We start from the raw sequence: 11,597 nt of genomic DNA on the forward strand, positions 1-11,597 counted from the left end.
GCTAATTACTAGTACTTTTTTAAAGAGAAGTGCAATAGTTATTTGATTGATAGAGTGTTGTATTATGTGGAATATATTGGAATGTAGACAAATAATAAAGAATGGACAATAAATCTATGAGATTCAATTTTAATTGGTCAATTGTGTAGGATGTTCTTGTAATTTGAATTTATACACTTTTACTTTATTTTATCAATAAATTGTGATCTCGTTAATATTAATGTAAACTAATATTATTACAAAATATAGCATAATTGTCCAAGTTTAACTAAGACCTAAACCAAAAGGTTATAATAGTCATGGCAACCAACCTCCAACATCATACCTGTGAAAATTAACACTATTGTAGTCACTGATTATTAATCTCCTATTGTAAACGATTATTAAACTACTAAAAAAAAAAATCCTAGCTAATATCGAAAAATAACAAAACTACAACTTCGCCAATAAAAATATGGAAAGAAATTTAGAACACAAAGAACATAATATTTTTGGACAAATCGTCTGTAGAAAAACCCTAAGGGAAGACCAATTCTGCAGATGGAAAATATATTAACTTCAGCAAATGAAGAGATACAAAATTCCTTGCTCTCATTGGCAGAATTCAGACAACCTCCTAATTTCTCATGCTAATATTCTTCACTACTATCCCCAACACTCGTTGCGCCCTTGCTAACACTACAAGACTGTTTGCTATCATTGCAAACTCATTTGCTAACACTGCAAATGCTTCTACAACTTCTTGTTGTTCTTTGTTCTGTTATGTTCTCCAAATGCCTTCCTTGACCCCCTTTTATACTACTTAACCAAGAGGTTTCTAGTTGCTTCTTGATCAAGACAACTTAACCAAGAAGTTTCTAGTTGCTTTTCGATTAAAACAACCTTACCAATAGGTTACTAGTGGCTTCTAGGAGTCAATTAATTAACAAATAATTATTTTTCGTAACATTAACAATTATTTGCCAATTAATCACATGAGGACAAATAGTTGTCCAAGCTACCTAAAACTAACACTCTCTTATAGCGAGGAAGTTGTTTTGCATAACACCCAACTTATCTCTGAAGAAGATGAATTTTGCCTTCCCCAATGCCTTTGTCAGAATATCTGCTACCTGCTACTCTGTAGGTATATACTATAGCTGAACAATCCCCCATTGTACACAATCTCTGATAAAGTGCTATCTGATGTCTATATGTTTAGACCTATCATGAAATACTGAATTCTCGAACAACTTGATGCAACTTTGATTATCGCAGTGTATCATAGTAGTCTCAACCTTCTAACAAAACAAGGCTACTAACAACTTCTAAAGCCATATAGCTTCACATGTCGCCATGCTAGCTACTATGTATTTTGCTTTTGCTAAACTCGAAGCCACAGACTTTTGCTTCTTGTTGAACCAAGATACAACTCCTAATCCGAAACTGGAACAACACCCTAAAGTGTTCCTTTTGTCCATTATACTTCCTCCCAATCTGCATCGATATAGTCCATCAACCTGATACCTTCACATTGAACATATCTGATCAATCTGCACATGTGGGTCTCTTTGTTGTGTGCTACAAAGCCTTCTAGTTGCTCCATGTATACCTCCTCCTTTAACTTATCATTAAGGAATGTTGTCTTGACATCCATTTGATGGATCTACCATCCCATCTGTGCTGCAAACGAGATCATAGCTTGTATAGAAGTATACTTGGCCACTAGAGAAAATGTCTCCTCATAGTTTATTCCCTCCTTCTGAGAGAACCTCTTGGACATGAAACTTACCTTGTATTTCTCGATGCTACCATATGTATCGTGCTTTATCTTATAGATCCAGCGTGATCCAACTACTACTCTATCTATTGGTCTAGGAACTACCTCTCACACATCATTCTGCATAATTGAGTTATACTCTTCAACCATAGCATCCTGCCATACCTGATGCTCTGTAGCCTCCTGATAGCTGGAAGGTTCACTATCTACCAACTAACTAACTAATGCCACATAGTCATTGAACTTGGTTAGTTGCCTCTGTTGTCTATTACTCTTCTTAGGAGCTCCCACAAACTCCTAAGTATCCCTTTGTGTCTCTTGAACCTCACAGTTCTTGCTGCCAACTGTAGAGGATGATATATCAACCTCTAAGTCTTCTAGATGCATTTCCTTTTGCACCTATTGCTTCATGCTCTGTGAATCTTCACCACCTGAGCCTACACTTGTATTGGTGACTGTACTTGTGCTCTGTTGCCCTTGACTAGGCCTTGGAGCTTCTATTGGCCGCTCACTCTGATCATCTATTGGAAAATCTCTGGACCTTCTAAATGCTTTGTCCTTCATGAACTTGACATCACGTCTGATAATAATTATTTTGGTGTCGGGGATAAAATTCCTATATGCCCTTGAGGTTTCACTGTACCCAACAAAGTACCCACTCTCTGCAGTCTGATCTAACTTGGTACATGTATCACCTGGAATATGACAATATGCCAAACTCCCAAATACTTTGAAATGTTTAACATCGGGCTTCTTACCTGTGCAAGTTTCCTCTAGTGTCATCCTCCCTAGCACCTTATGTGGAACCCTATTCTAAATGTAGACTATTGTACTACATGCTTATGCCCACAAGTAGCAGGGCATATCCTAGTCATGTAGCATAGATCTTGCCACCTCCAATGTAGAATGGTTCTTCCTCTCAACAACTCCATTCTGTTGTGGATTGTAAGAAACAGTCGATTGTCTCTTGATTCCTTCCCTAGTTCAGAACTCTTCGAAATTATTTCCTTTGTACTCACCTCCATTGTCTGACCAAAGAACCTTTATCTTATTTCTTATCGACTTCTCCACTATAGCCTTGGACTCTTGGAATCGACTAAAAACCTCATCCTTGGTCTTCAAGAAGTATATCTAGGTCTTTCTAGAGAATTCATTGATAAATGTAACATAGTACGCATACCCTCTGATAGACTTTGTTGACATCGGCCCACAAACATCTAAATGTACTAGGTCAAGAACACCTTCAGACCTAGTGTCACTCCTTGGAAAAGATGCTTTCGTAAACTTCCCCAACACACACCCCTTACATACATCATCATGCTCTATGCTCACCTCTGGAATACCTGTCATCGTCTCACCAAGTAATTTGAGTGCTCCATGATGAATATGGCCCATCTTCCTATGCTATAGCTCTCCAAGATCTCTAAGATTAGTGATGCTCATGAGTGCCTTAGGAGTATCAAATTGCAACCTATAAAGGCGACCACTCCTAACTCCAACAGTTATGGGTGACTTCCAATCCTTATGCTTAATCAACACGTGTCCCTCTAAAGAGTACATTAGACCCCCTATCCTAAAGAACAATTATAGAAATCAAATTCATACCTAAGCCTGGCACATGGAACACATCATGAACTAGAATTATCTTTCCATTCTCCCTCTGAAACTAAATAGTCGCTTTCCCAACCCGGTTGAGTTTGGACAAGTTTCCCATAAAAATCTGGATATTGGTGTTCTCCTCGTTATAACTAGAGAAGTACTCTCTAACTCTTGTCATATGAAATGATGCCTCACTATCTATATACCTGATAGTCTGTGAGGTTGAGTTCACCATACAAGCTATAAGTAAAAACTTATCTTCCATTCTACTAGAGAGTTCTTCTGCACTTGTTGAAGTTGTCGCCTACTTCTTTGCCTTCTTCCTTTCTAGACAACCACTAACATAGTGACCATACTCGTGACATCCAAAGCACTTGACCTTAGAAAGGTCCTTCTTATTCTCACTTTATGAATTCAATCCTTTGCTAGATCCCTTCTTTACTTTCCCTTTCCCTGCTAGGGCAACATTTTCCTATTCCACCTCACTTTTTTTACTCTTGTTGGACCCATTGACAAGACTTAGTCTAAACTCCTCTTGAGTGAAATTAGTCCATAATCAATCCCAACTTGGTAAGGTATCTTGTCCATTGACAACTTGAACAAAGACACTCCACTGTTTAGAAACCCCATTTAGGGTTATTCTCACTAGCTCATCATCACTAGGACTATCTCTAACGATTGCTAACTCATCCTTAACAAGTCTGAGTATGGTGAGATAACTTGTAATGTCTTCTCCCTGGTTCATCTAGGTATTCTTTAGCTTCTCTCTAAGAATCATCTTCATGTTGGTGGTAGCATTTCGGTATAGATTCAAAATGGTGTCCCACATCTTCTTTGTTGTATCTAGCTCTGCAATACGTGGAACAATATGATCCTTGACACCATCAAGGATAATCCTCCTCACCTTTGCATCATCCTTCTTATATGTTGCAAGTTGTATAGCATCTGTAGTTACAACTATACTAGTGGTAGCATAATCTTTGATACCATTCTCTTCCAACAATAAAAAAATTATGGCCTTCCAGACACCAAAATTCGAGGCACCATCCAGTCTGTCCTAATCTTTCAAACTAGATGAAGCCATCTCCAGAGATTAAAGCAATGATAAATCTAAAGAGATCACAATTTATTTCCTAGGGCAAAACTCTTCTACCCTCAACAATGCGCTGATACCATATGAAAATTAACACTACTGTAGTCATTGATTATTGATCTCCTATCGTAAACAATTATTAAACTACTAGAAATAAAGTCTTAGCTAATATAAAAAAATAACAAAACTGCAACTTCACCGATAAAAATACGGAAAGAAATTCATAACACAAAGAACATGATATTTTTGGACAAATCAAACCATGGAAAAACCCCTAAGGGAAAACTAGTTTTGCAGATGGAAAATATATTAACTTTAGAAAATCAAGAGATACAAAATTTCTTGCCTCTCACTGGCAGAATTCAAATAACCTCCTAATTTTTCTTGCTCATATTCTCCACTGCTATCCCCAATGCTACCACTATGCCCTTGCTAACACTACAAGATTGTTTTCTATCACTGCAAACTCATTTGCTAACACTACAAATGCTTCTACAACTCTTGTTGTTCTTTGTTCTATTATGTTCTCCAAATGCCTCCCTTGACCCCATTTTATACTACTTAACCAAGAGGTTTCTAGTTGTTTCTTGATCAAGACAACTCAACCAAAAAGTTTCTAGTTGTTTCCTAACCAAGAAGTTTCTTGTTGCTTTTCGATTAAAACAACCTAACCAATAGGTTACTAGTGGCTTCTAGAAGGAGTCAATTAATTAACACATATTTGTCATAACTCTAACAATTATTTGCCAATTAATCACATATGGATGAATAGTTTTCCAAGCTACCTAAAACTAACAGTAATTCAACAAGGAAAACTTGATTACTTTTAAGTAAACTAATATTTTTCTTGATGATGTAATTATGGAAATAATTTCTATTATTAGGGAAATTTATTGCATCTCTTGATAATTCGAAAACTCTATGAACTGGTATACTTGGAAACAAAAATTGAAACCCTATTTGTATATTAAACTCTTATGTTTGAAGAAAACAAGTTGAACTATGATGCAATGTTTAAACAACTTTATATGAATTGTTGAATTGTCTAGGATTCTAGTGAACTTGGAAACCTTAGTGAATTTGACAACTAAAGAAATGGAAACTGAAACCCTGATTGAGATCAAAAACTTTATAAATGTAATGTTCCCATGTTTTAGTCTTCACGTTCTCCAAAGTCTAAGTGGAGGATAAGAAAAATTAGTCATTCAATTAAATTAAAAGGTGACTTTGTATTAATAGCTTCTAAGGTATGTATTAATTATTGGAAGGATGGAAGCCTCTTGTGATTTAATTAATTATTGCCAGGGAGGAATTTCTTGGGTATGCATTAATTATTGGAAGGAGGAAGCTTCTAGCTCTTGCAATTAATTAATGTTTTAGTTCCTTCCAGAAGGATGAAGAAAAGGATAAATAGGACTGAAAGTCTCATTGCTGATCATCGGACGATTATGACTTGCATTTGATAAGAGCTTGGATGTGTGAATCACACTCCTTTTCTTTTGGCAATAGAGGACGTTCATTCTCTATTGTAATATTCTAAATGTCATTCCATTAGGGTTTGGCCTTTGGAATACATCTCTTTGTAATTGATTGCAACATTCTCAGCATTAATATAATTTCAGCCTTGGTTCATCTTTTGGGCATTCCTAGGTGTCCATTACAGTGGTATCAGAGCTTACTTGCAAAGTGTTTCATGAAGTTATAACCAGTAGGTGCCCATTACAATAAACTGTAATACTTGGAAATTGAAAACAAAAATGGAAACTTGAAAATGGAAATGGAAACTGAAACCCTGGTTGAGATCTGACAGTTCGATGTCATTGTTGGATGTGTTTGTGTAGATGTTCCTTTCTATCTGATCTTGTATTTCTATGATGGATGTTTATACTCTAAGTGTATTATATTTGATTTCATATATCTTATTATATGATGTAATCTATTTTATGATGTATATTCTTTCAGTCTCTCATACCATATGACTTGTACAGTAGATGATTGTGCATTCTACTTATTGCCAAGTGGCATCCTAGAATTGTATATTATTTAAACGGATTGATGCTTGTAGTTATTCCATGATGTGGAATTGTTATGTTTTAGATTTAATATTAATTAAACTTAAATGTGATTCAACGTCGCGAAATCCTAAGAGATATATGTTTATGATGGATGTTATGTATGCAAGTTAATGCTTCTGTTATTATTTTATCTCTTCTTGTTATTTCTTCCAAATATATTATTTGCTGATGTTATTATCTTTCAAAAAAAATTGTTTGACAAAATTAGTGAAATTTTAGGTTAATTTCTTTTGGGTTCCCTAGCAGGGTGTTACATTTGGTATCAGAGCCCAAGTTTCTATATTGGGAGCTCTGGGTATATTGGAATGCCATTAGTTGAACTTAAACAAATCTTGAACTGTTATATGTGTCTATTACAAAATTGAACCTAAACAGTTTGAACAAAACAAAAACAAAATTAGAAGTAGTGTAACTTTTGAACATGAAACTTGGAAACTCATAACATTTATGTTCTTGACTTTTGATTTATGTCTATACATTATAACTTTTATGTTTTTTGATGGATTTAACGATGTTGATCTTTTGTTTGGAGTATTTTAGGGGATCTATTTTAGTATTTGTTAAAAAGATAAATGTTGGATCAATATGGTTTTCGATTTATTATTAAACTAGAATCATATTGCTCTAAGTGATTGAAAGGTATACATAGTTAACTTATTTGTATTAGTTTCTTAAATGAGCTTTTTGTTTGACATTGTAGATAGTACTGTTTGACTTTTAGTTATCCTAGTCATTGTAGTAGGCTTCTAGGAGTAAGCCTAAGTCTAGGGGGAGTGAATGTAATGCCTACCCCTAGTTGACTTTTCTGATTATATTGTTAGATTCTTTTAAGCTAGTTTTATGATTAGAAGTACTTGGTTAATGAATTTGATTATATGTCATTTCATACTCAATTGATTTATGTGATGAGTTGTTAAGTATTTCATGTGTTTATGTTTATCCTTTCAATGATGATATATGTATGTTCAGTTAGTGATTTTAGTTATATCATGATGATTAGTTAGATAAATGATTTATATGTAGTTTCATGGTTACTTAACCCATACTTGCATGTGTATGGTGCACTTGTTTGTTTTACTTTATGATTGGCATTCCTGATATGTTTGAGGGAGGGAGTCGTAATCACCTGCTAGTTGGGATCTACACGATGTATGACTCCCCACCATTGCATCTTTAGTTTGGAATATATGAGTATGTACATGTGTGGATTTTATGCAGATTGCAGGTATTGAGTATCGACTTCCCTAAATTGCCATGATGAGCATACCTTATTGCAATATCTCAATGGTATAAGTGGGGAGATAATTCTTGAGTCCAAATCCTAACCTAAGCCAATTGTCCTAGAAAGTAGGACAAGTATCTGAGTTGTTTACTCATCCGAATTTGTCAACTGACATGAATTCATGATTTTGACCCTGGAGTTTGTTTTGGTATTCTATACTTTATGATGGATTTTTCGTATTTAGTCTTGTGGGTCCGTTTTGATTTTCTATTATAATTAACTCAAATTAAAAGAGATAATTTGATCATTTAATTTAATGGACATTTTATAAAGAAAACTCAATATTTAATTATATTTAATTAATTAAGAAATAATTAAAAATATAAGAATTAAATTTAAAGATAAAGTTATAGTTCTAATTTTGGAGCATAATAATATTTATTTAATTTAATAATAATATATTTAGGAGATCATTTTTAAATGAATGCTAAATATTATTATTACTTAAGTTAATAAATAGGTTTATCAAAAACATCTCAAAAATTAATTAAAGGGAGAAAGAAAATTAATTAAATAAAAAAAATTTAAATTGCCAAAAAGTGTGCATGAATATTTAAAATATAATAAAATAATAAAAAATAAAGATCAATGAGTCTTCTCACGTAATTGCACAATCAAAGCCCTAAAATTATGGGAGAACTCTGTATTAGAGATCTAGAGCTCATTTTGCAATAACCGGATTTTGTAGGAGCAATTTCCAAGAGGAAAGCTTTTAGAAAAAGAGTAGAATACTTGCATGCTCTGTGTGTTTGTTGTATTAGCATCAAATCCAGGTAGGATCTTGTGGGTTTGTGCAATAGTTGCTCATTCTTTGATTTCTTTGTCTTCTCTATGTTTTCAAATCTATTTTCAAAATTCAATTGAGTTGAAACCCTTCTATGTGATTTTATTGTTCTTCATTGAGAAATCTCTATATATGAATTGAGAATCTGAAAACCCTTGTTTGTGTCTTTATTGCTCTTCATTTTCAAATGTGTATGTAATGAATGGAGGGATTAAAACCCTTGTTATTATTTTGAGTTTTCCTATATGGATTTGTTAAAATCAGGTTTTGGGATTTGAAAAGAAAACAAATTTTGTTTTATAGAATTTAACTGGCTGGTTCCGATTTCTATATCAGGATTCTATTGGAAAATTTATCAATATATATAATAATATAATTACATAGTAATTTTTAATTACTATGTAATTATATTATTAAATATATTTTTAAAATGTATAGGACTGTTGTTTTGTTTATATATATATATATATATATATAATAAAAATGATAATTTTGGGTAGGCGAGGGCCACCCCACTTTCTCCTTCCCTTATTCTTCCACCCCCCATGCTTTCTCCTTCCCTTATTCTTTTTTTGGTGGCACCTTTAATGTTTCTGCATAGTAGGCACTGCTATGGAAACATTAGTACTATGTACTATTGTTGTGGCAATAGTCTACTGCGGCAGTGCTACCAATAAGGCCAACATGCCAGAATCACATTCTCTTTATTTTATTTTATTTTAATTTTATATTAAAAAAATTTGATTGGTAAGAAGCCGAAGCCAAGATTAATTATTATGTGTTGTTATTAGTTATCATTATTGTTTATTAATTTGTGAGTAGGTTTGAACCCAAGACCTCTTCAATAAGAGGCTCACAATTTACCATTATGTTGTAGGCTCTTGCCTATTTTATAATTTAATTTAATTTAATAGAAAATTAATTTAATAAAATTGTATATTATTTAAATGGATTCATGTTTGTAGTTATTCCATGATGTGGAATTGTTTTGATTAAGTAAAAGCAAGTTTTAAAGGACTCGAAACCTTTTTACAAAAAGTCTAGATAGAAATAGAGAAGAAAGCAACAGAGAGAGCAACATAGAGCATACATGAAACAGACCTCCAAAAAGAGCACTGAAAAGGTCATTGAGAGAATTGCTGGTAAAAAAAAAAAAAAGATAGCAAAAGAAACAACAAAAAGCTAGCTAAGAAGACTTGATCAGGTCCAACACTTGGTCCGCAAGGATGTGCATATCTTCTGCCACTACCTTCACCTCGTCCTTTTTGCCTGTGTCCTCAATCTTCTTTGAGTGAGCCTGAGTGTGCTTGTTGGGACCTTAACTCTCCACAATTTGAGGGGAGTCCTGACCTTTCTCAATCTCCACTTTCTTTAGCAGAGTGCTCACATTCTCAACAATTTGTTTGACTAGTTTTTCCAGATTGCTCATTTTGGCTTCCAATTTTGTTATCTTCCCCTATTTGGTATTTAGCTCTTTGTCCATTGCCCTATTTTTTGCCTCCAACTGTGGGATCTTCTGCATTAGGTTTTTAACATCTTCTACACTCCTAAACACCTCCATTAATATGTCAATGTGTTGTCCAAGTGTGCATTCAGCATGAGCAATTTTGATGGCATGCTAAACTTCTTTCCTCAATGATTGCATATCCCTTCCTAGCATCTATATTTGATTTTTCATAACCCCAATTTCTTTAAGAATTGTGCTAGGGTTACCATGCATCCCTTTAGTAGACCTTGGCATACCATCAAACTTTTCACCAAAATCAGGGTGTATCCCCTGTTCCTTGGATTCCTCATAATCTGACTCCTCTTTATACCTTAAATACTTCTCCTAACATCTTGAGGGATATATTTTCCTTTCCAACCTATGAGCTAAAGTCTCATCATTTGAAGGGGAAGAAGCCCTCACAACAAGGATGCCCTTATTCCTCTTTCCCTTACCCTCACTTTTATTTTTGTAATCCCTCACCAAATCCTCCATAAAATCACTATCTTTGTCTAAATCAAAGTGAACCAACACTTTCTTCTTCTTATTTGAACTACCCCCAATTCCCTTGTTCAAATTCTCTTCACCCCCCTCGGCTTCATCCTAGGTTTCAGAATCATAACCCTTCTTTGGAATGCTCCCTTCTATATCATAATCGACATCCTTTAGATGGCCTCTAGTCCTCACAATCTTCTTAGATTTTAATACATTCATGATGAGAACCATGAGACCCTCATGGCAGACATGTTCGCCATTTGGGTCTTTCTTAATAGCTTGAACAGAAATGCTAAGAGACTGCCTCAAATAGTAAGGAAAATTGATCTTAACATTGTGCCTAAAGTGGTTGGCTAGCATGAAATGATACCCATAACATTTCATGATTCTCCCATCAAGAGTTAAGTACTCCATTATCACAAATAAAACAAAATGCCATGGGTGAGAAATAGAGGCTGGATTGATATAGGAATTACCTATTTTCATCAAACAACTCTTCTCGTGCTTGGACTCCACAAATTCCTTGATAGCTCTGTCTAAGAGTTTCTGCTCCCTATAGAAATTAATACCATCCAACTCCAAGCCCGTGGCCTCAGCAATCACGTCCTCTAAAATCTCCATGCGCTAATTACCCACCATAATCAAGCCCTCCTTCCATGTTTTAATAAACTGCTATGTAATGTTCAGGTTATTACCATTGAGCCTCTCCATATACTCAGTAAAATTCCCCCACCTCAGAATATCCCACACCTCCTCCTTCTTCATCCACTTCGAACAACTCATTGGTTCCACCCTTTTCCTCTTACCTCCCACTTTCCTGTCTCCAAAAACCTAGTTCTTCTTTGTCTGAAACCTTCAAATGAAAGTGACAAAAAGAGTCTCACAGAAAACCAAGAGGGGAATGACAAAAATGACCTAGAATCCGTGTGAAAAAAAGCTTATATCATTGATAATAAAAACCCAACACTCATGGCCACTTATCTCCACATAATTACACTGTACTAACACAATCATATTTAAAAAT

Source organism: Cupressus sempervirens, chromosome 7, assembly GCF_028749045.1.
Source record: "Cupressus sempervirens isolate cs-2001-9-10 chromosome 7, ASM2874904v1, whole genome shotgun sequence".
Classification (NCBI taxonomy): Eukaryota; Viridiplantae; Streptophyta; class Pinopsida; order Cupressales; family Cupressaceae; genus Cupressus; species Cupressus sempervirens.